This window comes from Heptranchias perlo, chromosome 1 (genome assembly GCF_035084215.1).
Source record: "Heptranchias perlo isolate sHepPer1 chromosome 1, sHepPer1.hap1, whole genome shotgun sequence".
Classification (NCBI taxonomy): domain Eukaryota; kingdom Metazoa; phylum Chordata; class Chondrichthyes; order Hexanchiformes; family Hexanchidae; genus Heptranchias; species Heptranchias perlo.
In genome coordinates this window covers 63,270,617-63,297,891 of record NC_090325.1, presented here as the reverse complement: position 1 = coordinate 63,297,891, position 27,275 = coordinate 63,270,617, and the positions used below count along the sequence as shown (strand labels likewise).

Sequence of the window (27,275 nt, the reverse complement as noted above, 5' to 3'; positions counted from 1 at the left end):
GGCCAGCATTTATTGCCCATCCCTAATTGCCTTTGAGAAGGTGGTGATGAGCCGCCTTCTTGAACTGCTGCAGTCCATGTAGTGGAGGTTCTCCCACAGTGCTGTTAGGTAGGGAGTTCCAGGATTTTGATCCAGCGACGATGAAGGAATGGCGATATATTTCCAAGTCGGCATGGTGTGTGACTTGGAGGGGAACGTGCCGGTGGTGATGTTCCCATTTGCCTGCTGCCCTTGTCCTTCTAGGTGGTAGAGGTCGCGGGTTTGGGAGGTGCTGTTGAAGAAGCCTTGGCGAGTTGCTGCAGTGCATCCTGTGGATGGTACACACTGCAGCCACGGTGCGCCGGTGGTGAAGGGAGTGAATGTTTAGGTAGATGGAGTGCCAATCAAGCGGGCTGCTTTGTCCTGGATGGTGTCGAGCTTCTTGAGTGTTGTTGGAGCTGCACTCATCCAGGCAAGTGGAGAGTATTCCATCACACTTCTGACTTCTAAACACTTAATTTTGAATAAAGTAGGTTTCTACACATCAGAAATTTAAACTGGTAATATTGTCCACAGGACAAATAAACATAATAAAACAGACACATAGAATTAGCCCCGATAGTCTGCATATTTTGTATAACCTCTTTGAAACAAAATTAACACAAAATGTATTTGAAGGCTAAAAGACTTGGTTCGAAAATTCCGTAAGAGGAATTTTTATTTGAAGCAATCTTTACTCTGGTTTACTAGAGACTTCTCTGACCTGTTTATCCCCGCTCCCCACCCTACCCCAGGCTGATCATAGACTTTCTTGAATGTGGCCCACCCGCGATGTAATATTTTCTTTGGCCTGTCTGGTATGGCTGAAGGCTTCAGATCCGCCCAGCTTGGAACAATAATTAGACTGGTTGCAATACCATATATTGAGTTAATTTGGTGCAAAGCCAAGTATTGAAGAGACATTTGCAATCGTCAAAACTGAAAACGTCAGCTTTTTCCTTATTGTACTCATGCATGCTTATTTGGACTTTTTCAAAATTTATGGGATACTGCCTTCTTCAAAAAAGTATTTGGCAAGTGTATTTTTGTTTGGGGAGTTAAGAGCACTAGAGGAGTGCTGCATCATTTTGTCACAATGACACCATCCATAACTGCCAAAATGATGCATTTCTGATGCAACTGAAGTCATTTTGCTACATGCAATTAAAACATCTTCATTAAGTTACAGACAATAGAAAATACAACACAAAAAGAGGCCTATGCTGATGTAAGCTCTTAACGGGCCGATCTACTCTAATCTCACTTCTTTGCTGTCTGTCCATTTTCTTTTTATTCTTTTTTTTCAATACTTATTCAGTTCCTTTCTAAATAATATTATAGTGGGCTGTCATGTTCTAATGACCATGTGTGCGCAAAAAATTCTAACTTTCCCTTTTGTTCTTCTAAGGGTAAATGAGAGTTCATGTCCCTTCGCTATTGACTCGCCAACAAGTGGAAACAATTTTTCACTATTCACCATCTGAAAATCTTTCAAAGTTTTGAAAACTTTTATTAGATTCCCCTTTTATCTTTTCTTTCTTCCAGTGAAAAACCTCAATTTTCCAAACCTTTCTTCATGAATTCTTTTAAAGGGGAATTAGATAGTTGCTTGCAAGAGAGAAATATTGAAGGGTACTTGGTGTGAGCAGGAGAATGAAGTTAGATTAGGTGGCTAATGAGGTGAAAAATTATGCAGACTTGATGGGCTAAGTGCCCTGTTCCTGGGCTATCATTCTATGATTCTATAACTATAATCGCTCATTCCTGGTATCATTGCATTAAACCTTCACTGTACCGTTTCTACGGTTCTAATATCCTTCCTATAAAGGGGTGCAAAAGAACAACTGCATGCAATACTCCAACTATATCTTGACCAATGTTTTGTATAAATGCAACATAACTTCCTTGTTTTTTTATTCAACACTCCGATATATAAAACCTTTTAATGGCTTTTTCTACCTGCACTCCAACTATCAAAGATCTATGCATAGGCCGCCTGGTTCCCTCTGCTCCTCCTAAATTAGTCAAGCAAGAATTGTACTTTACAAATCCATGATGGCTATCCCTGGTTGGACCATGTCTTATCTAAGTGTTCACTAAATTAATCCTATATTATGGATTCTAGGAGTTTACTCACATCCAAGGTAAGAGTAACTGGGAATTTCTTGGTTTGTTCCTTTTCCTTTTCTTGAATAGGGATGTAATATTTGCCAAACTCCAATCCTTTAGTACAACTGCCATTTTCAAAGATTTTTGGAAAATAGGTTCAGTGCCCCCACTACCTCGCTCAGTGTTGTAGGATGCATACCATTTGAGCTTGGTGACTTTTCATTCTCAAATACAAGATGGCCTCCTTTGTCCTTAAATGGTCCGACCTTTTGTTGACAACCTTCTTCTTCGGGTTGATGTTATGAATGCATGCTCCTGATGGCGATTTTCATGCCACGAGTGTGCATATTGGGAAATCACAGGTGCACTTTTCATAATTTTCTGTCCACTAAAGTGATTTCTCAATATCTGCTCCAGGCAGGCGAGGCTCCTAGTTGGGAGCACAATTTCATAAAATTGGCCTTCTTATAAAAGCCAGGTGACAAACCAATTTTTTTTTCATACCATATTATACTTAGTTATCCTAATCGCCATTTTTCTTTACCCAAGATAATACAGTACTCATAGTTTTCTTCTCTATTATCCTCTTTTATTCCTGTTTTTTATATATCACATTTTGGCTCTTACTTCTCCATTATCCATGGAACGTGAGTTTTTGATGCACTCCCTTACTACTCGACAGAATGCATTTAACCTATACATTATCCTTAGATCCTCCATTTTAACAGAAAGGAAGCAAAACTTTCTTGATGTAAAAGACTTATTTTAACTGGAATATTGACCTTCAAAAGATCACAAAGAATCAAATTATACAGCAACAGAATGGAACTATACTGGAATTCAATTGTCAAGAATGAAGAGTAGCTCAATTCTACTATCCCAGGTTTAGTGAGATTCGGTCGATCTGGTCTGGTCAAGCCCAGTGGTTTTTCACTCCCGTTCAGATCCCACAGCTGCTGGCCTATTCAGATCTTCTTGTACACTGTCCCACCATCTCAAACTTTGGTCATTTTTCTGGCCTTTTCCCACAGAGACCCACTTAATCACCTTCACTCATATGGCAGACATACAAGCACTACTTTAGTACGGCAAGAAGAGTATGTTACCATCTGTTGTCACCAGGTGACATTACATTGTGTGCCTGTGCCACTGCCACATAAAATACATAGGAAAACTAAATTTCTATGCAAGCTTTTTTTCAGAAAGAAAATTGGTGAAATTTCAGTGAAGTTGTTTTTCAGTAATGATTAAAACAGGATTTTTGTGTATGTTAACTGGCCATCTACATTCGGATCAATTATTAAACTACCAGCTTAAAGCTGGGAGATTCTTAGCACTGATAGGAGGAGTAATTTTCAAACTCATAGTATATGTAAAACTGAAAAACTATCACATCAAGTAAACCAGTAAAAAAAAAATCTAGCTCTCCTACAAAACCCTATTCATTTTTATTCTAAAATGAACCTTTTAAATAAATTTTGTGGGTTGCTTACTTGTCATCTTTTTTGGACTCGGCACATGAACAATAGTCCATAAATTACTTATAAAATTACAATATTCTTCATAACTTATCCTGGTAGCATAGATTACTACAAATCTGGTTTCTTCAGTGAGAATTCTCCCTTCTTAAATTGGAAGCCATACAAATCATCTCCCACATTAAAAAATAAATTCTAAATCTTATTCTATAAAATTTGTTTTTATCCAAAGATTGTTAATTTTGTTCACTACAGCATGGCTCATAATCTGGTCATATGAAAGGTTAGCCATTATAAGAGCACAAGACTTTTTAGGAGCAGGAAAAGGTCACACGCTTGAACAAGCCCATCAATTTTTAAAGATCAATCCCAGCTGTCTGTCTTCTCAAAATATCCCTCAATTCCTTCTCCCAACCAGAAATGCATCCAAATATCACTTCAACATATTATGTTTGCTTCAATGGTCTCACCTAGTAACATTTTCCAGAAATCTATTAGTTTTTCAGTGAAAAAATTATGTATGACTTCCTTTAACTTCTTACTCCTAACTTATGCTAGAGGTGTTACAGACAGGGAAGTAGGGTAGATCAGAATTGGAGGGATTCCCCTCCATTCTGTTCCTCGTGTTGGGAATCTTGAGAGTAATCTCCTAAAGGCCAGCAACCTTTCACCTCCCTCTGATTACTCCCAGACTCAGGATCTCTCGAGACCAACATTAAATATATTTTCTTCCACGAGTCACTGACCCCTGGACCACTACAAAGTGGATTATTGGGGACTGGTAACACCCCGTTCACTCTGCTGACTGTTGTTTCTGGTTTGAAAACCCTCTTTAAACTTATAATTCAGGCTTGCATGGCAGCATCATGGTCTTTCACACAGCTTGGAAATAAGACATGTGGTATAATTCTCTTAATCTAGCATTGCAGTGGTGCTTTTGACATTGCTTTGAAAAAGTCTTGCAGTGCTAGCAATGCCCACCAGCTTCAATGCAACTGTAGCCAGCGCACAATAGGTCTTTTAACTTTTAATCTTAGGCAGTCATTCCATCTTTATGCTTTAAACTCAGGTGGTCTTTCTGTTGTATCATCTTCCCAATTCTCATTATCAAATAGAACTGCCTAACCGTTCAACTATTTGGTATAATCAGAAATTTTACTGGCATCTGAGAGCTGGCAAGCTAAACTTTTTCTGTACAAATGAACAAGCAAATGCAGAGAGCTACCTTCCCCGCTCAATAGCGATTGGAGGGGGCAGTATAACAGGGGCTGGCTGTTTGCGTTGCTGTTAAAGAAGCACCAGATAGTGTAGAGTAAACTGGGACATAAAACACAAAATTGAAGTAGATTTCGATGTAATTTCAGCCAACAGCAAAATTGTAATGTCAGAATATGGTACCGAAAGTCTAGTAAGACATTCTTCACACCAATGAATGGCTGCTCTCAATAAATAAAAAACATTCACTATAAAACGTGTTTTTAACTGAAGAGGATAGAAATTAATTTGTGCCAAAGCTAGACACTGAAGGAGTGCACTGCGCATTCAAGAGATATTGCTTGGACCCTAAATTTTCCTTTAACTTGATGTCTCTTCCTTTCCACTGCCAGAATAGAAACATTTGTAAATTACAAACTCCTGGCCAGTAGCAGTTGATAGCTCTAAGCTATCATTATGGTTATTTAAATCATAAAGTGATGTATTCTTCCTTTAAGAAATCTGTCAGTGAGAGCAAGCGGTATTAATTGAATTAAACTTCTGGTATTACTCAGTGGGCAAATCAGCAGCAGTTTTGCAATAGCACATACTGCTGCCATTATTTTGCAGGCTCAAACTTCTCTCTCTACTTTTCGAGCCTATATGAACCTAGATAATGACTCTCAAGATTAAAGTTGTTTTTATTTTAAAAGTAAAGACTTAGCTACTCTCTGACTACTAAGCTGCTTATGGCAGTGAGTAGCTGAGCAACATAGACCACAAAGGTCTATCGCTGATTCCCTTTCTGTGTTGAATTAAATGATCTTATCCATGGCAGTGATAAGTGAAAATCCAAGAAGATTTCTGGTCCCAAATGTGCTCTGCTGGAAGTACAAGTGAATGGACTTTGGGCAAGAACATGATCGGGTTCTACTGTGCTGCAACCCTTGGTTGAATAGCCTACAGATTTTTGCTGTTGAGGCTTTCACATGAGGAATCATAGTATGTTACAGCACAGAAGGAGGCCATTCAACCCATCATGCCTATGCTGGTTCTTTGAAAGAACAATCCAATTAGTCCCATTCCCCAGCTCTTTCCCCATAGCCCTGTAATTTTTTTCCCTTAAGTATTTATCTAATTCCCTCTTGAAAGTTATTATTGAATCTGCTTCCAACCCCCTTTCAGGTAGTGCATTCCAGATCATAACAACTCTCTGCGTAACAAAATGTTTCCTCATGTCGCCTCTGGCTCTTTTGCCAATCACTTTAAATCTGTGTCCTGTAGTTACTGACCCTTCTGCCACTGGAAAGAGTTTCTCCTTATTTACTCTATCAAAATTGTTGATAATTTTGAACACCTCCATCAAATCTCCTCTTAACCTTCTTGACTCTAAGGAAAACAAACCCAGCTTTTTCAGTCTCGCCACATAACAGAAGTCCCTCATCCCTGACACCATTCCAGTAAATCTCTTCTGCACCCTCTCTAAGGCCTTGACATCCTTCCTAAAGTGTGGTGCTCAGAATTGAACATAATACTCCAGCTAAGGCCTAACCAGTGGTTTATAAAGGTTTAGCATAACTTCCTTGCCTTTGTACTCTATGCCTCTATTAATAAAGTCAAGGATCCCATTTGCTTTTTAACAGCCTTCTTAACTTGTCCTTCTACCTTCAAAGATTTGTGTACATATACCCTAGGCTCTTTGACCCTGTACCCCCTTTAAAATTGTACCATTTAGTTTACATTGCCTCTCCTCATTTCTCCTACCAAAATGTATCATTTCACACTTCTCTGCATTAAATTTCATCTGCCATGTGTCTGTCCATTTCACCTGTCTGTCTATATCCTCTTGAAGTCTGTTACTATGTTCTACATTGTTTACCACATTTCCGAGTTTCATGTCATCTGCAAACTTTGAAATTATATCCTGTATACTCATTAATATATATCAAAAATAATAGTGGCCCTAATACCGACCCTGGACAACACCACTGTATTTCCTCTAGTCTGAAAAACAACCATTCACCACTACTCTCTGCTTTCTGTCCCTTAGTTAATTTTGTAACCACGCTACCACTGTCCCTTTAATCCCATGGGCCTTACTTTGCTTACAAGTGTATTATGTGGCAATTAATCAAATGCCTTTTGAAAGTCCATATACACATCAACCGCACTACCCTCATCAACCTTCTCCGTTATTTCATCAAAGAACTCAATCAAGTTAGTATAACAAGATTTTCCTTTAACAAATCCATGCTGACTTTCATTTATTAGCCCATACTTTTCCAAGTGTTCATTAATTCTGTCCTAAATTACTGTCTCTAAACGGTTCCCCATCACTGATGTTAGGCTGACTGGCCTGTAATTGCTGGGTTTATCCTCTGGCACTACTTCCATATCTAAGGAGGATTAGAAGATTGTGGCCAGAGCCTCTGCAATTTCTACCCTTACTTCCCTCAGTAACCTAGGATACATCCCTTCTGGATCGGGTGACTTTTCTGCATTGACTGCCTACCTTTTAAGTACCTCCTCTTTATCTATTTTTATCCTCTCTGATATCGCCAGTACCTCCTCCTTTACTACTACACTGGCAACATCCTCTTCTCTAGTGAAGACTGAAATGAAGTATTCACTTAGTACCACAGCCATGCCCTCTGCCTCCACAAGAAGATCTCCTTTTTTGTCCCTAATCAGACCCACCCTTCCTTTGACTACCCTTTTACTATTTATGCTTATTAAAGACTTTTGGGCTCCCTTTTTGTGTTAGCCGCTAATCTATTCTCATACCCTCTACCCCTTTTTTAGATCTCCTCTGTACTCTCTGTATTTAGCATGGTCTTCTACTGTATTATGAACCTTACATTTGTCATAAGCCTCCTTTTTCTGTTTCATTTTAATCTCTATATCTTTAGTCATGAAGGGGGCTCTAGCTTTGGATGTCCTTCCTTTCTCCCTCATGGTACTGTGTCAACTCTGTACTCGAACCATCTCCTCCTTGAAGGCCTCCCATTGTTCAAACATTGTTTTGCCTACCAATTTTTGATTCCAATCCACCAGGGCAGGATCCTTCTTTAACTCAATGAAATTAGCCCTCCATCCGTTAAGTATTTTTATGCTTGATTGTTCCTTGTCCTTTTCCATAACTATTCTGAACCTAATGATATTATGATCACTGTTCCCCAAATGCTCCCCCACTGAAACATGCTCCACCTGCCCCACTTCATTCCCCAGAACTAGATCCGGCACTGCTTCCTTCCTCGTTAGGCTGGAAACACAATGATCAAGAAAGTTCTTGTGTACATATCAGGAATTGCTCCCCCTCTTTGCTCTTTACACTGTTACGATCAAAGAATATATTGGGCAAATTGAAGTCCCGCATTATCACTACTCTATAGTTCTTGCATCTTTCTGTAATTTGCCTGGAAATTTGCTCCTCTATCTCCTTCCCACTATTTGGTGGCCTATAGTATACACCCAGTAGCGTAATAGCACCTCTATTGTTCCTTAATTCTAACCAAATAGATTCTGTCTTTGACCCCTCAACTACATCATCCCTTTCCAGTGCTATAATAGTTTCTCTGACCAATACTGCCACCCTCCTCCTTTCTTTCCTTCCCTAAATACACCTTCTAGCCAGGAATATTAAGCACCCAACCCTCCCCTTCTTTGCACTATATCATAGTCCCATGTCATGACTTGTGCCTGCAGCTCACCAACCTTATTTACCACGCTACGTGCATTTACGCACATGCACTTCAAACTCATTTCAGACTGCCTCGCATTTGCCCCCTGTTTGATCCCTCATATTTCTGAACTATTCTTTACTCTAGTGCCATTTTTCTCTCCCAGTCCTCTGTTCACCTTGTTTCTCCCTTATAATGTTTCATTTTGGTGCCCACCCCACCTGCCAAATTAGTTAGACCCTCCCCCACAGCATTAGTTAACCTCCCCGTGAGGACATTGGTCCCAGCTCTGTTGAGGTGCATCCTGTCCGGCTTGTACAGGTCCCCCCTACTCCAGAACTGGACCCAATGCCACAGGAATCTGAAGCCCGCCCTCCTACACCATTTCTCCAGCCACGCGTTAACCTGTCTTATCCCACTATTCCTATACTCATTAGCACGTGGGAGGACTTTTTAAATCTATAATCATAGAATGTTAAAGCACAAAAATAAGCCATTTGTCCCATCAAGTCAAGAATGGCTACTTGGGCACTCATAGAACTGTATCCCAGTACGGAATCAGGGGAGAAAAAAATAAATAAATGACCTGGAGTTTGTAATTTCTATACTTCACTCCAAATCAACTCATCTGTGGATACCATCAGCGACACAAATTTATTCTGCACAGAGCCCCCTATAAACTGATGCAAGGACTCTTAATCACATATGCGTGCTTAGACATAGCTCCTTGAATACGCAGAAATGTTTAGTAGAGACAATTTGCGTATGTAAACCCTGCTGAAATTAGTTAATAAACAAAACTAAACAAACAGGTTCAATAGGAGCTTTAGCAAATGTTAACCAAAAACTGTGTGGGCAAAGAACTACAAAAAAAGGTTACAACAAATTAAAACTTACATAATTTCCGTTTCATAAAAATTTATTAATATTTTTCAGTCTACAAAACCACTAGCAAGACATGTAATTAACAGCAGAATACCAGACCGCCCCACTGGCAAAAGCTAAAATTTAACTTGCAGCTCAGTTTTGGTGGTTAGTTTCATAGCAATATATCAAAACAATGTTTTTTAAAAAAAATGTTGGAATTGACTAGCAGGTTCTGGGGATTCTGCTTCAGTTAGCCATGTGTAGCTGTGCGACTGTTTACCAGTCCTCAACTTATCGACTTGTTATGAATGAGTGTCCTTAACATGGGTATCCCTATGGCTAGTTGTGTCCTTCTCATTTGAAGCAGGGTACTGTTGCCTAATTGTTTATTGTTCTGCTAAAAATATACCTGCTGCTATGGTAATCTTAGTATCTGGGAGAATTCTTTGTCCCTGGTACTCAGTGAACATCTCAATTCTATTAAGGAGGTCATTAACAGCCTTGGGTTATGGAAAGGAGGATAAATATTGTTCTTATTTCTTACCAAATCTGCATTTTAGTGAGGTTTATCATACTGTACTGCAGCAGTGTGTCATGGGTGATCATTCCAATGAAAACACTGGGATAATTGGAATTTATTTGCCTACAATTTAGTTCTCCCTTGAAGCAGACCTTATAAACCATCACTTCGAGCTGCTTAGATCATAGTACAGATGTATGGTGGGTCCTCTTAACACCTATAGGTGAATGTGCCAGACATCTTGCATGTAATCTCCATAAAAACTATCAGGTTTGGCTTCTGATCTTCATTGGTATCCCAGGTATTCAGAATTTATTTTACCATCTTGGCAACCATACAACTGTCAACCTGAATAAGGTACTTGACTTTCATCGTCTGCTTGGTAATGCATATAATTTTCAGATGCTGTTCTACCACCAATTCGATCTAATTAAATAATCTATGCTTTCAGCATTAACATCAGTATAGGGAACATATTAAACTTGGCTCTTCAATTATCACTGCTATTTCTGAGAGAATAGTCTTATCCAGCATCGAGGGGAACAGTGCTGAGCATATGGTGTGGGAGAGGGATGACACTTGGCTCTGGTGTTGATTAGTGAGGATTCTGCACTGCAAACCTTGTTCAGTGTTTGAAACCAAAATCTGATTCATCTAAATTTGCATTTGAATCTGATGTGCATTTGCCTGTTTGCTCATAAAGCTCTTTGGTTTGAACTATAGGGTAGTTTTGTGAATTGGTAGTTAAAATATGAGGGATCATTCTGCAATCCTGTGCTCCTGATGGGAAGCTGCGCACCCTAGCAGTGTAGATCAGAGAATCAGGGCTACAATGTTGAGAGCTTGAGATTATGGAATCAACCCGATGTTATCTATTTTACTGCAACAGTTATGTCTACCTACATTTATGCATGTGTTTGTACACTTTTTAAAAAAAACTGTATAAAAGTAAAATTTAATCTGTCGTTACAGAAGTAGTTAACAATCCAAGTTGGAAGAGGGCAAAACATATGTTTTTGAGCACAGATTCTGAAGTGAAGCCTGTACTGTCCATTTTCTCTGCATGTTTCCCAATTGAGTCTGAAAAAGGGCTACATTTATTTGGCCAATGCAGTTTGGGAGTTCACATGTTCATTTTTTGCCATTTAAAGATTAAGACAATAGTATAAATTCAGTGAAACAGATTCTATTCATCTGTCTCATTTTCTTTTTATAAAGTGCTTGTTTTTAAAGTCAAAAATGAATACATTTTTATTTTGTTAACATTTTAATGTTTAGCAGGAAACTTGAAAATTTACAACACACCAGTTTAAATAAATATTTAAACGTTAACAGCCCTAATATTTTCCTGCAGCTACATATGACAACATAAACAGTCTTAATGTTTTCCTACAAATACACATGACAGACAACATGGAGTTTAGAAGTGGTGCTGTGTACGTTTATGCAATGCCATGGCTTGGTTGTCCATATAAAATGGGACAATAAATTCTACAATCAGCGCCATTATAAATAAAAAAACATGCATTTATCACAGCTCTCAAAAATGCATCATACTGCTCCCCATGCAACAAATTACTTTGAGTGCAATGACTGTATTGTAGGCAAATGCATAGAATATGCAGCTTAGAAACAGGCCATTCGGCCCAACTGGTCTATGCTGGCGTTTATGCTCTACACGAGCTTCCTCCCACCCCTCTTCACCTAACCCCAACAGGATATCCTTCTGCAGTAGCCAACTTGCACACAGCAAGATCCCAAAATACAGAAATTAGATGAATTACAAAATCAGTTTTGGTTGAGGGAAGGATGCCTGCTCTTCTTCAAATATGATCATGTGATTTTAATGTCCACCAGAACTAAAGGAACAGGTAATTAGGGCCTTTGTTTAACATCTCATCCAAAGGACTGCACCTCCAACGATGTAACACTGCCTCAGTACTGCATTGGAGTGTTGACCTAGTTTGTGTGCTCAGGTCTTTGAACCCATGACCTTCTGACTCAGTGGCAACAGTGCTAACAATTGAGCCAAGCTGACAACTTATAATGACTCAGTAACAGTATATTGATCAGTTTCCACTAACAAGTCATTAGATTTTGTATTCGTATATACTATACATCTACCAGACTATGTGGTTACAATTAAAGAAAAATGTACTTGTTCTTCCCCTCATTCTGTCCCAATTTCCACCCCTGCAACATATGCCCTTTTTCCATCTGAGAAAGCGAGCATGCAGTCAATCTATTTTGAAGACCTATGCCAATGCCATTCCTCAACAATTTACTAGCTCAGTGAAGGTGGCTACAGATGCACCCTCTCCCTTTGGGGAATTATTTGTCCTTCAATGTATTTCTTGCTGATACTATGAGATTAAGAAATCATGATGGCTGAACCATGGGTACAAACTTGCATTCTACTACCCATGGAAGATCATGTTGTACACCAATATCATGTGACAATCTGTACTTCAGTGATCACTTCAAAATAATGTGGCTTAGGTTTGGATGTAATGTAATATTTCCAAGTTTGCTGGCGACACAAAACTAGGTGGGATTGTGAGTTGTGAGGAAGATGCAAAGAGGCTTCAAGATGATTTAGACAAGTTGAGTGAGTGGGCAAATACATGTCAGATGCAGTATAATGTGGATAAATGTGAAGTTATCCACTTCGGAAGGAAAAACAGAAAGGCAGAGTATTATTTAAATGGTGACAGAGTGGGAAATGTTGATGTACAAAGGGACCTCGGTGTCCTTGTACACCAGTCACTGAAAGCAAACATGCAGGTGCAGCAAGCAGTTAGGAATGTAAATGGTATGTTGGCCTTCATTGCAAGATGATTTGAGTACAAGAGCAAGGATGTCCTACTGCAGTTATACAGGGCCTTGGTGAGACCACACCTGGAGTATTGTGTGTAGTTTTGGTCTCCTTACCTAAGAAAGGATATACTTGCCATAGAGGAAGTGTAGCGAAGGTTCACCAGACTGATCCCTGGGATGGCAGAACTGTTGTATGAGGAGAAATTGGTCATAGAATCATAGAATCATAGAAGTTACAACATGGAAACAGGCCCTTCGGCCCAACATGTCCATGTCGCCCAGTTTATACCACTAAGCTAGTCCCAATTGCCTGCACTTGGCCCATATCCCTCGATACCCATCTTACCCATGTAACTGTCCAAATGCTTTTTAAAAGACAAAATTGTACCCGCCTCGACTACTGCCTCTGGCAGCTCGTTCCAGACACTCACCACCCTTTGAGTGAAAAAATTGCCCCTCTGGATCCTTTTGTATCTCTCCCCTCTCACCTTAAATCTGTGCCCCCTCGTTATAGACTCCCCTACCTTTGGGAAAAGATTTTGACTATCGACCTTATCTATGCCCCTCATTATTTTATAGACTTCTATAAGATCACCCCTTAACCTCCTACTCTCCAGGGAAAAAAGTCCCAGTCTGTCTAACCTCTCCCTGTAAGTCAAACCATCAAGTCCCGGTAGCATCCTAGTAAATCTTTTCTGCACTCTTTCTAGTTTAATAATATCCTTTCTATAATAGGGTGACCAGAACTGTACACAGTACTCCAAGTGTGGCCTCACCAATGCCCTGTACAACTTCAACAAGACATCCCAACTCCTGCATTCAATGTTCTGACCAATGAAACCAAGCATGCTGAATGCCTTCTTCACCACCCTATCCACCTGTGACTCCACTTTCAAGGAGCTATGAATCTGTACTCCTAGATCTCTTTGTTCTATAACTCTCCCCAACGCCCTACCATTAACGGAGTAGGTCCTGGCCCGATTCGATCTACCAAAATGCATCACCTCACATTTATCTAAATTAAACTCCATCTGCCATTCATCGGCCCACTGGCCCAATTTATCAAGATCCCGTTGCAATCCTAGATAACCTTCTTCACTGTCCACAATGCCACCAATCTTGGTGTCATCTGCAAACTTACTAACCATGCCTCCTAAATTCTCATCCAAATCATTAATATAAATAACAAATAACAGCGGACCCAGCACCGATCCCTGAGGCACACCGCTGGACACAGGCATCCAGTTTGAAAAACAACCCTCGACAACCACCCTCTGTCTTCTGTCGTCAAGCCAATTTTGTATCCAATTGGCTACCTCACCTTGGATCCCATGAGATTTAACCTTATGTAACAACCTACCATGCGGTACCTTGTCAAATGCTTTGCTGAAGTCCATGTAGACCACGTCTACTGCACAGCCCTCATCTATCTTCTTGGTTACCCCTTCAAAAAACTCAATCAAATTCGTGAGACATGATTTTCCTCTCACAAAACCATGCTGACTGTTCCTAATTAGTCCCTGCCTCTCCAAATGCCTGTAGATCCTGTCCCTCAGAATACCCTCTAACAACTTACCCACTACAGATGTCAGGCTCACTGGTCTGTAGTTCCCAGGCTTTTCCCTGCCGCCCTTCTTAAACAAAGGCACAACATTTGCTACCCTCCAATCTTCAGGCACCTCACCTGTAGCGGTGGATGATTCAAATATCTCTGCTAGGGGACCCGCAATTTCCTCCCTAACCTCCCTTAACGTCCTGGGATACATTTCATCAGGTCCCGGAGATTTATCTACCTTGATGCGCGTTAAGACTTCCAGCACCTCCCTCTCTGTAATATGTACACTCCTCAAGACATCACCATTTATTTCCCCAAGTTCCCTAACATCCATGCCTTTCTCAACCGTAAATACCGATGTGAAATATTCATTCAGGATCTCACCCATATCTTGTGGTTCCGCACATAGATGACCTTGTTGATCCTTAAGAGGCCCTACTCTCTCCCTAGTTACCCTTTTGCCCTTTATGTATTTGTAGAAGCTCTTTGGATTCACCTTTGCCTGGTCGACTGGGCCTGTAAAATTCTGACAGGGCTAGACAGACTGTGCGCAGGGAGGATATTTCCCCTGGCTGTGGGGGGGTTCTAGAACGAAAGGTCACTGTGTCAGGATACGGGGTAGGACATTTAGGACTGAGATGAGAAGAAATTTCTTCACTCAGGAGGGTGGTGAACCTGTGGAATTCTCTACCACAGAAGGCTGAGACACTGAATATATTTAAGGAGATAGACAGACTTCTAGCCACAAAAGGCATCAAGGGGTATGGGGAGAGCGTGGGAATATGGTATTGAGACAGAGGATCAGACATGATCATATTGAATGGCGGAGCAGGCGCGAAGGGCCGAATGGCCTACTCCTGCTCCTATTTTCTATGTTTTCATGGATTCCCAATAGAATTTTGTAAGTCTACTACTATATAGCAGAGTGCAATGGATTCCTTGTGCACTATTGTTTAAAGGCATTTATAATTTAATTGAATTTCTAGGAACCTTTCAAAGTGTTTTAGGACACATCTGGTCACACACCAGAGAAGGACCCATTGAAGAAACCTATGCCTCTAGTCTTAAAATTGGCAAAAAGCTTTCTAGTACAACTGGAGTATAAACACTTAAAAAGTGAAATGACTAATTTGAATGAACCCAATGACCTTAATTCATGCTAATAGGGCTGGCGTGTACAATGTGTAAACTTACCACATCCTACATCGGAGATTTTCAAGGAGGTGTGGGTCAATGATCTGTTCTGAAACATAGTTGATTCAACTCTTCCCAATATACCAGAATCGTACAGCATCTTTACTTTTTAGGGGAAATTAGCAGCATTGATCTTTTGATGAACAACTGAAGCATTCTTGACAGCATCCTTTAACCCTATGCCCTCACTGAAACTCTGTTCTGTTCCCATAGTTCTGCTGTTTGGTGAAAGGATAGTCTAGTGAAGACAATGGGTTAATGTAGCGAATTTGGAAAGCTTTGTAGCAAATTTCAGTGCAACAGGCCTGACTACATTGTAGAGGAAATCAAATCTAGTAAATAATTTAATTTTAATGGTAGTCATAAAAGTTATTTTCTTTATAGTCACATTACCATCAAGTCAAAAGGTTTACTTTGAAAAAGACAGTACCCTTTTTGTGAATCAAGCAGAATCAAAAAATTAGCATACACTGATATTACTTGTCGAATAAGACACAGCAGTTTCACTATATGAAACAAGACACTACAATTACTCACTACAGAATTACTTGCTAGTGTTGAAAGTTAAAAATGTAAATTTCAACTTTTAAGACTGGGTTTTCTTAAACATTTGCTATAACTTTGGATTTTAACACATCTGAACTACAGCTTAGTTCTCCAATAGATTCGGAACCAAGAAAAATAGCCAATTTATTTTTAAAAAGCTAGGTAAGAAAAGCTCCTACCCCTTTCTCCCCCTCCCAAAAATCTACCTAAAAGTTAGTAGCATCATACGTTATCAGGTATAAGCTTTCAATATCTGCAATCTTGAGAGCAGCAGCTTTTGGACAGTTATGGTAAAATACACATTCACGTTTCCATCTTTTCCATTCAAAATCATTTTAACCTGATTTAGTGGCCCTATTTCTATTCTTACATATGTGCCACACAAGCAAGGGAAGTCTGCGACAAAACACAGACAAACCTCCCAGCAAGCTCCCACCAGCCACCCAAGACTCTGTGCTGGGCTAGCTGCTTTCTATTCAATCCCAGAATTTCACACATTTCAATGACCATTACAACTTCAAAGAATCAAATTTTCATCATTGTCTGTCATCTGCCAGTTGATTTGTATAAAAGAGGTCTTCTATGTGCACTCTACACAAAAGGCTGCTCACTATCGTGGCTATATATCAAGTTTAAAAGTTTTGTTTGTGACAGTTGTGTCTCTGGTAAATTAAGGCAACACTGAAGGACTGCAGCTGGTCTGTCGAGACCTCTTTTTGGCATCCTTTCCTTTAAATTAAAATTGAATAAATAGTTTCTGCTTTCATAAAAATCACAAAAACACCACCAGGCTATTCGTAATTATTTCCGTTTACCCCACTTCCTCAACAATTCCGACTTATGGTCGCTAAATAGGAACAGGAACATGTTTTTAAGCATTTCTTATTCCTGTTCTTGCTGCCCCAATATCTTTTAATAGGTTATCAATTTGGGTTGAAAATTCTATAATTTAATTTGTTCACAGGAAATGTTTACAGAATATAAGCTTACTTAAAAATGTTGGATTAGTTATAGTTAATTCTCAATAGCAAAGATTCAGGTAAGTGACAAATAAGGAAGGACAAGTAACCCTTTGAATCATCATATAATTTTTTTTTGAAGTATCTGATATACTCAAGAGTAGTCCTATGAAATCTAAAGTTAAAATGTTAGCAACGCTAATGAACTTTCCATAAGAAGGATTACTGCATGATATACAAATAGAGAAGTGGATAGCACTTAGACATAGTTGTTGATTCTGTAGTCACTGAAATATATAATAGTCTTTTTCCTGCATTGAAATTAGCTTCTGTAATGTAATTCACTGGACGATTGCAAGCATATGCTTTGTAATATGAATATTTATATGCAAGAAACACTAGCCCATGTTGTAAATATAGTCTGAAGAAAAATATGTACTATACGAAAACAGTGTATAGTTCACATCGGTGTGAAAGTTGAGCAGCCAAACAGAAAAACGTTCCAAAACTTGTAGTCCAGGTTCTACCGCTGTAATGGGTCTGTACATTGGATTTCATCATCATTTTTTTTTTACTAGCACATCCAGCATTGAATGTTTTGAGATTTTGTTTCACAATATCAGTTATATATGGTACTCTAGGTATAGCTAGAAATGAACATGGCACAGATGTCATCTTTAATTTCATGGACACAACCTTATTGGAAATTCTAAGATTCTGATACTAAAAACAGTATGGAAAAAAAAAATCAGAGAAACATCATACTACTCCAATTTAAGTTGTAATAATAGCTGAATTTGGTGAAAAAAATCAAAGTATTTTTATTTTTACTTAATTTAGTATGTAATGTGGTTAAATACACCACAATGAAAGTCAAGAATCACCATTTTTGCACCCACTGTCTACATGAAGCACTCTCAGGTATACCAATGGATTAAAAGCTCCCTTTACCTCAGGAATGCTTACAACTCCAGTTTCACAAAAGCACACCCCCTCCCCCTGACATTTCCATTTCCTGCACCATCTCTGAGTGAGACTACCAATTTAGAACCAAGTTATGGGCAGTTTTGTGCTGTGAATTTCTGCTCATTAGGAACTGGTTTGAGAGAGCCCAAATTCATCCAGGACCCTTACACAGTGGCAAAAAGAGAAGACTTTCAATCCATCAGGATCTTATCCACATCCTAGAGATAAAAGGACAGTTTGCTTAAAGTGAACCCAAATCCTAAAATTAGGTTCAGGACTATTCTCATTTTATCAATTACGTTTCCCGCACAGAAAATTAGCATTACGTGTCTGACGCACATTCAAGTTTAATAATCTACTGGTGTACGTTACTGAAGAGTCGTTCACTCAGAGTTTGGGGGGGGGGGGGAGGCGGGGGGGAGAGGAGGTGAAGAGAATGAAGGGAGTCTACCAAAATCTTGAGTTTCACTGGAATTGTAGTTCTTTGCATTTGTTTAACTATACAGGAAAGTATCTATAGTTAAATGCTTTCTTGTATAATTAATCAAATACAAAGAACCACAAATTATCCTAGCATTTTCATAATTTCCTGTATTATCTTTCAATATTTTAAATTTTGACTCGAAATTGCTACTTTAGTTATCAATGGATTAATATTGATGCAGACAAAACACATATTTAGTAAGAGGACATCAGGAACAGGAACAACTTGCATGAAAATCCCCCTATAAAAAGGGAATAGAATAGGTTGCAAATCATTCAAAAGGAATTCAAAATGGAATTTTAAAAGGACACACACAGAAATGCAAATGCCTTTGTGAACTAAAAGGATCCAATTTTCAAAAGATTTAAAGCTAATGCAAATATATGTTTCACAAGGAAAAAAAACAAGAATTGCATGCTATTTTATCACCCTCTACTACTTTTCAGATGCACGTTTTGTGTGAATGCAAGCACTTGCCCATTATTGGCATGGCACAAATTTAGCACAATGCTTGGGGGGGGGGGGGGTGGTGGGGAAAGGGGGGTTCAGGTGTTAATTAAACACATCACGCAATTTAAGAGTGAAATATGGCACTACAGTATTTTATAATTGCTGCATTTTTCAAAAGTGTTTTGGCATAAATACCACACAATAATGTTTACCAGCTCTTCATTAGGATGCTTAGAGTTCACTAACCCACTGCAAAGCATTTTTTTAAAAAACTTTGGATTTCTTTTCCTGCTATCTACAATTTTCCTTTCTACTGCCCTTTATCCCCATCTAATATTAATTTTCATCATCCTCAATTAACTCTGGTGTGACTTCGAATCTTTGCTAGTTTTGTTTTTTTGAAATTTTTTTTTAAGGTTAGATGTTATCTCTTTATTCAGTCACCGTGGTCATGTTATTGCTTTTTCTCATAGGATATAATTTCAATCTACTTGCTTTAAGCAGTTGTTAAAACTATTCCTCTCTGGTTATGTTTCCCACTTAATTCTTGCTAGAGCTCCTAGCTCTAAAATTTGCTCTCCTAAAGTTGTACAGCACCATATTGTTATTTTTGACCTTGGTCTTCAATACAATATCAAATCTATAGTGTGCAATGATAGCTAGCAAACAAGGGCTCATTAACCTTCTTGTGGACTTATAAACACAAAATCTAACAAACAACAGCTGCTCCAATACTTTGCTTCCCATTTCCTGCTAAGAATAAGTCACCGATTACCTCAATGAAATTGCTTAGGAGTTTCACCCCTCCCTTCTGATTGTCCCCGGTCCCTTTACCTCTGGGACACTGAAATTCCCATAATTACCACATTACGATTTCCTGCAGTCTCTGTAACATGCTTCTACTGGTTCAGCTTATGCTGGTATTCAATAGCAACTGCCAATTACAGTGTCGCTGCCCCTTTCATTACAAACTTCTAACCACATTGCTCTTGCTTCCTCCCCTTTGCTGTTATGTAATAGCTGTGTTAGTAGTAGATGGCATGTGGTAAACACGTTTCAGGAATAAGCTGGGAAGAGACAGAGAGAATCAGGAAATAGCAGATACATTAATTGATTCTTCACATCAGTGTTCGTAAAAGGAAGATTGAAATCAAATTCCAGTCGAAGTTAGTTTGGCTTGGGAAGTTACAAGTAAACATCTTTAAAGCATCTGTTGTGAGGAAACTCAAAGAATTAAATGTCTACATAGAGCACCTAGGGTCAGATAGGATACTATCTACAATCCTCAAAGAAATGAAAGAATCAGTTCTGCTCAATATTTTTAGAAGCTTCAAAGCAAAGGAGCTGTACCTGACTGGAAAATAGCAAATGTTATCCTATTATTCAAAAGGGAGAGAGACATGAACATGGAAATTATAGACCATTAGCTCAACCTAACATTTAGGAGAATGCTTCAGAACATTATATTAGATGAGCTGAGCTTCTGATCCCATGGGCATGATTTTGACCCCGAGCCAGGAAGGGGGCGGGTGGTCAAATTGCGGAAGTATGGGTTTCCTGGACGCCCGTACGATTTTGACATTGGGCGGGAGAGCAGCCTGGGAGAGAACGTGTTCAGGTAAGTCTTCAGATAAGTCTTTGTTTGTATGGATGGAGAAGGGGGGGGGGGGGGGGGGAAGGGGAGACATGGGTGGGCACAGGGGAGGGGGGAAGTCAGTCATGGGGGGAGGGGGTGTTGGGATCACGGGTCATCGTGGGGGTCGGGGGTCAGGGATCGGGGATCGGGGTCCATGATCGTTGCATTGCGGGGGGGAAATCGGGGTCATCGTAGGGGTCCGCGATCGTTTGGGGGTGGGGGGAAGTCGGGGACCACGATCGTTGGGTGGGGTTGTTGCAGGTAGGCTTGTTGGGCCTGGGGGAAGCATGCTTGCTCTTCCGGGCCCACAACCTGTGCCACAGAAGTACATATATGTTAGTTTCGGGCCTTGACGCCTCCTTTCACATGGTGTGAAGGAGAAGGCCTGGGAATCAAGGCCACCAGGGGTTGAAATTGGAAACTCTGGAAAAATGGAGACTCGCAGCCTCCTTGAAAGGTTTTAATCACCAACCTGCCTCGTCCATCCATTTTTCCCTTTTAAAATCATGCCCTATGTGTCTATCACAAAGGCAGCCTACTTCCACCTTCGTAAAGCCGCCGCATCCGCCTATCTGCCACTCAAACTCTCATCCATAGCTTTGTCGCCTACAGGACTCTAGTATTTAAATGCTCTTTTAGGCCGGTCTCATACTCCATCCTCCGTAAACTCCAGCTCATCCAAACCTCTGCTGTTCATATCCTTTCCCACACTAAGGCCTGCTCACCAATCAACCCAGTCCTTGCTGACCTAAATTGGCTCCCATTATCTCCAATTTAAAATTCTCATACTTGTATTTAAATCCTCTCCCTATTTCTGTAACCTCATCCAGCCCTACAATCACCCCCGAACTCACTGTTCTTTTGACGCTGTACTTGTGTATCCATCCCTTCATCCCACCATTGGCAGCCGTGCCTTCAGCTGCCTAGGCCCCATGCTTTGGAAATTCCTTCTTATGCCTCTCCACCTCCCTCTCCTCCTTTAAGGCCCTCCTTAAAATCCACCTCTTTGACCAGCTTTTGGTCACTTCTCCTAATATCATCATCATCTTTGGCTTGGCATCCATTTTTGCCTGATTATGCCTCAGTGAACTGCTTTAGTATGTTTTTCTCTATTAAAGGAGCCATATAAATGCAAATTATTGTTGCTGATAATCACTAGTTGTCACTGGTAACAAGCAAAGGCACCTTTAAGGAGTAGTTAGCATGGACTCAGAAGCCATATGTCGTGTCTCACTAATCTACTGGAATTATTTGAGGTGATTACTAAACTAATGGATGAGGGACAAGAGAGGGTATAATTTACCTGTGTGTTTCTTTAGAAAGCATTTAATAAAAATTTAACACAAGGAGGAATTTTAACCCCCTCTCCCTGCCCAATGAGAATGGTGAGGGCGGGGGTAATATGGTGAGTAGGGGGTTCACGCCGGGTTCGTTGCCCCCAACATTTTAACTAGCCTGAAATCAGGCACGGGAGTGCTCCTCCTGGCCCCACAAGGATACCTTGGGCCTTCCCTGTCCCGGGCTTTCCTCCTCACCCAATTCCCGCTCCTACAATTGCTTACTCATCTTATTGCATCTGTGGGTCCAAGCAGTGGCCTGACCCCCCACAAATTTTGACTTCAGCCCATCGGCAGTGACGTCATTCCCGCCGGCTTCCGGTGGGAGTCAATGTCGGGGAATGCAAATGAGGCCTGGAAACTTCCTGTTTGGCCCCTGCACCCCGGATTCCCACCCCGGGCATAAGATTGCTACAGAATGTTAAGGCTGATGGAATCATGAGAAAACCCTGCAACAATTCACACACTCTAAACCAGGTCCCATCATGTTCGGCACTATGAGTAATTTACAAGTCGCGCTGTTGGCAGGGAGCCTCATCCACTAGCAACACAGACTCATAAAATTACTCCTTATATAAGCCTGCCAACCGGGTTAGTCTTTGAGAATTATTTGCTGCCTTTTCCTGGTCTAACTACTATTTTCACCCTTTGGACCCTTCTATCTGTGCCCGTGAAGTAACTGATGTAATTCAATTTGGCAATGAAGGTTTCATACCCTACTCTTCACCACCTGTTACAACTATTACTAGTCATGCCAGACATTCTGCTGTCTTATCATCAAAATTCTGACCATCACAGCCTACCCAGCTGTCTTCATCACTCTGAAGCATCCCAAGCCAACTTTATCTTAAATTTTAACTTCTAAAAGTCACTGCTAGAGCTGCTAGGTGTAACTTTGTCCTCTCCAGTTACTTCTTGCTCTTTTGCCACGACTGTCTTGTTCAACTCCTGTGAATCAACCACTTCACCCATCTTCCATACTCATAGTAGTTATTGTCTTTCTTAAAGAGAAAGCTGATCTTTTTCACTCACTTTTCTTGTCCAACTTTAACATCTATAATCTTGATCACGAACTTCCCTCCATTGCTCCATTCTTGTCAACCATTATGACCATCGAGCTTTATCCCAGCAGGTATGTCAGATCCTTTACTCTCCAGACTCCAATCAAATCTCTGCTACTAATGGCATCCAACATAGTGTTCTCAAGGTGTGTGCCTCTAAATTTCCAATGTTATCTCTTCAATATTTAAGGAGGTCTTGCTGCAATTATATAGGGCTTTGGTGAGACCACACCTGAAGTACAATGTCCAGTTTTGGTCTCCTTTTCTAAGGAAGGATATACTTGCTTCACAACGGGTGCAACGAAGGTTCACTAGATTGATTCCTGGGATGAAAAGGTTGTCCTTTGAGTAGAATGGCCCTATATTCTTTGCAGTTTAGAAGAATGAGAGGTGATCTCATTGAAACGTTTAAAATTCTTAGAGGGCTTGACAGGGTAGATGTTGAGAGGTTGTTTCCTCTGGGCTGGAAAGTCTCGAACTAGGGGTCAGTTTCAAAATAAGGGGTCGGCCATTTAGGACCGAGATGAGGAAAGATTTCTTCATTCAGAGGGTTGTGAATCTTTGGAATTCTCTACCCAGAGAGCTGTGGATGTTCTGTCATTGAGTACATTCAAGACTGAGATCGATGGATATTTGGACACTTAGGGGATCAAAGGATATGGGATAGGGCGGGAAAGTGGAGTTGAGGTAGAAGATCAGCCATGATCTTAATGAATGGCGGAGCAGGCTCGAGGGCCCGTATCGCCTACTCCTGCTCCTATTTCTTATGTTCTTACTTTCAGTCCATTTTTCCTTCTCCATTGAAATTTTTTCCAGTTCACCTTATTCCTAAGAAAGGTGATTCCTCCTACCATTCTAACTATTGGCCAATGTTATGCATCGTTGGAATGCTGGGTCCTGTCAACTTCAATGAATCATCTATCAATGCGCTGGATACCTCCTAATCCTTTGATAATATCTGGCATAGTGCACTTCTAAGCAGGATATCTTATGATGGCGATCTAGCCGTGTTGTGGCTGATGGACCATCCTTGGACACTTCCTCTCTTCCCGCCCAATCAACTCAAGGATTCGTCAGCACTCAGACCTTTCTCTAATGCTAGTCCTTCTTCAGATCAATTACCTCCTTTACTCACTATTCTACCCTATCCACTATTTTGCTGATCAATGCAAAATGATCACAAAGGGAATGGATTTGTGACCTCTCATCACTGACTCTCAGAGGAAACTGTCCTTCCCTGTTCATCCCATCAAAACCTTTCATAATTTTAAAAACCTCTATTAAATCCCCTCTTACTCTTCACTGCTCCAATGGAAATAGTCACATTATCTCAACCTTCTTCTTATAACCATAGCTTTCCATTCTTGGCATCATCCTGGTAAATCTACACGACATGCTCTCTATAGCTTTAATGTCCTTTCTTTAATGGAGCACCTAGAATTGCACGCAGTACTCTGAGACCTAGCCACTGCCTTGTACACATTTATTATATCCTCTTGACTCTTGTACTTAATGCCCTATTATAAAACCCCAAATTCCATTGGTTGTTATGGCTTTATCTACCTACACTTGCACTTTTAAGGAATTATGTCCCTGAGATCTCAGATCTGCCACATTCTTCAACGTCTTGAGTTTATACCCCATTGCTTGTTTTTGCTCTCAATATGCATTACCCTGCATTTCTCCATATTACGTTGCATTTTCCACCTGTTTGCCCATTCCACCTATGTGCCTGTGTCCTCCGGAAGTCTTTTATAGTCTTTCTTTTTATTTGTCAAAACCAATATTTTTGTGGCATCAGCAAATTTTGATAGTGTTCCCAATGCCCAAATCCAAATCATCTATATTGAACAAAAGTGGGCCCATCACTTCCAATCCTTCTCCAACATTCATTAGCTTTAACCCTTATTTTTGTCAGTATACCAACTTTTAAAGTTTGCAGATGACACAAAACTCAAATGTAGTGAAGAATGTGGAGGATAGTAACAGACTTGAGGAGGACATAGACTGGTGAAATGGGCAGACACATGGCAGATGACATTTAATGCAGAGAAGTGTGAAGTGATGTATTTTGGTAGGAAGAATGAGGAGAAGCAATATAAACTAACTGGTACAATTTTAAAGGGGGTGCAGGAACAGGGAGAGCGGGGGTTGCAGGACAACCCTGACGGTGGCAGGACAAGTTGAGAAGGCTGTTAAAAAGCATATGGGATCCTGGGCTTTATTAATAGAGGCATAGTGTACAAAAGCAAGGAAGTTATGCTAAACCTTTATAAAACACTGGTTAGGTCCCAGCTGCAGTATTCTGGTTAATTCTAGGCACCATACTTTAGGAAGGATCTCAAGGCCTTAGACAGGGTGCAGAAGAGATTTACTAGAATGGTGTCAGGGTCGAGGGACTTCAGTTGGGTGGAGAGACTGAAGAAGCTGGGGTTGTTCTCCTTAGAGCAGAGAAAGTTAAGGGGAGATTTGATAGGTGTTCAAAATCATGAACAGTTTTGACAGAGTAAACAAGGGGAAACTGTTTCCAGTGGCAGACAGGTCAGTAACCAGAGGACACAGATTTAAGGTGATCGGCAAAAGAGCCAGAGGTGACACAAGGAAACATTTTTTACGCAGTGAGTTGTAATGATCTCAAATGCACTGCCTGAAAGTGTGGTGGAAGCAGATTCAATAGTAACTTTCAGAAGGGAATTAGATAAATACTTGAAGGGAAAAATTTACAGGACTATGGGAAAAGAGCAAGGGAATGGGACTAATTGGATAGCTCTTTCAAAGAGCCAGTATCAGGCACGATGGGCCAAATGGCCTCCTCCTGTGCTGTACCTACTATGATATTATGACCCCTCAACTACATCATCCCTTTCCAGTACTATAATAGTTTCTTTGATCAATACTGCCATTCCCACCCCCTCCTTTCTTTCCTTCCCTATCTTTCCTGAATACCTTGTAGCCAGGAATATTAAGTACCCAATCCTCATCTGGCATGTGATGATGCTATCTTTGGCTTGGATGCCTTGACTTTTGATGATACTGCAAGTATTCATTTCTATAATAGCAAAAGGTTAAGCTTGTTGTTAAGCTAAGTTGTTTCACACAACTCTTTTATCCACAAATCCAGTAAGCTTTAACATGGCTCATTTGACATGTGATGATGCTATTTTCAGCTGAGATGAGGAGTGGGGAGGTATATGCTTATTCTGGTTATTCTGTTTCTAAGTGAAATAGATACAGGGAGAAGGCAATCGAGGAATCTGCACCACATCTATTGCACTCCTGGTCATCCATGCCGCTTGAATTAGATTATAGACAAATCTTCGTGAGGGGTTGTGGGGAATTTGGACAGCCATTTCAAATTTTCTGTATCCACCCTGTTGATATGCTGTAATAGGTCATGTTTCTCAAAGGAATTAAAACTAATAGGCAATATATTTGGCCAAAGCCCATGCCACTGTATTTAAGGATTGCTGGTCAAAATTTACCTGGATTCAGTTCAATTACTCTGGCAGATTGCACATATGGAACACACATCTCAGTCATAAGATTTTGTGAATAATACTCCATGTACGGTCAGTGATTAACACAAATGATTCACTGTCTTACAAAAATGCCTCTTTGTAGCAGGAATTGGCGTATTGATTTTTTCCCCCTATCAACTAGCTGTCAGACATGCATAAAAAGCTCCAAACCAAACAAGTGAGAAATCCACTTAACAGGAGTTTCAATTTGCCCAATATCAAGTGCACGCTCTCTCTCCATAGGAACATACTATTTTTACTCAAGCTCAGAAAATCTCAGCAGATTGACAAGAACCAAGATTCAGGGACCTCAACATGTGCATAGAGGAGTAGAGTACAATTAGTTAAAACCATACAGCTTACCAGGATAGGCACTGGTAAACCTTTGCAATGTTTGCTCAGATAGAACCATCTCACCCATTAGAGCATTGATTTGCCAAGTAAGGAAAGCCAAAAAGGAGGAATCTCAACCCAGTGACAGGTCTACCCCTCCAAATTTAATCAATGATCCAGGCTGGCTGGTCAATCAACAGCACCTGGAAATAACGTGGACCTGCCTGGCTGAGCTGTTGGATCAACTCGGCTCCAATTGTCCATTGTCAGGTGCCTCACCTTATGACCAATTCGACCCTAAAGAGACATCACTTACTTCCCTCTTTCCCAAGGCGGATAAGTACTAGACAACTGACAAGTGAATGTTTAAGCTCTTTCTCAGTAGGCTGAGCAGCGTAACTCACCATATAACATTTGAGTGCATTGCCACCAACTGTCTGACCACAGCTTGAACATATTCTCATGCCCCATTGAATAGAGAATGGATTCTTCCTTCAGTTAGAGGTGTGGAGGCTCAGCAACAAATGCTTGGCTGTCTACAACCCAATTAATC

The 27,275-nt window shown here is 40.3% G+C and overlaps 1 protein-coding gene across 1 annotated transcript in view; it reads right to left on the bottom strand.

Moving 5' to 3' along the window:
• ndufs4 (NADH:ubiquinone oxidoreductase subunit S4) overlaps window positions 1-27,275 on the bottom strand; it is a 131,809-nt gene that overhangs the window by 28,162 nt on the left and 76,372 nt on the right. The window lies entirely within an intron of this gene.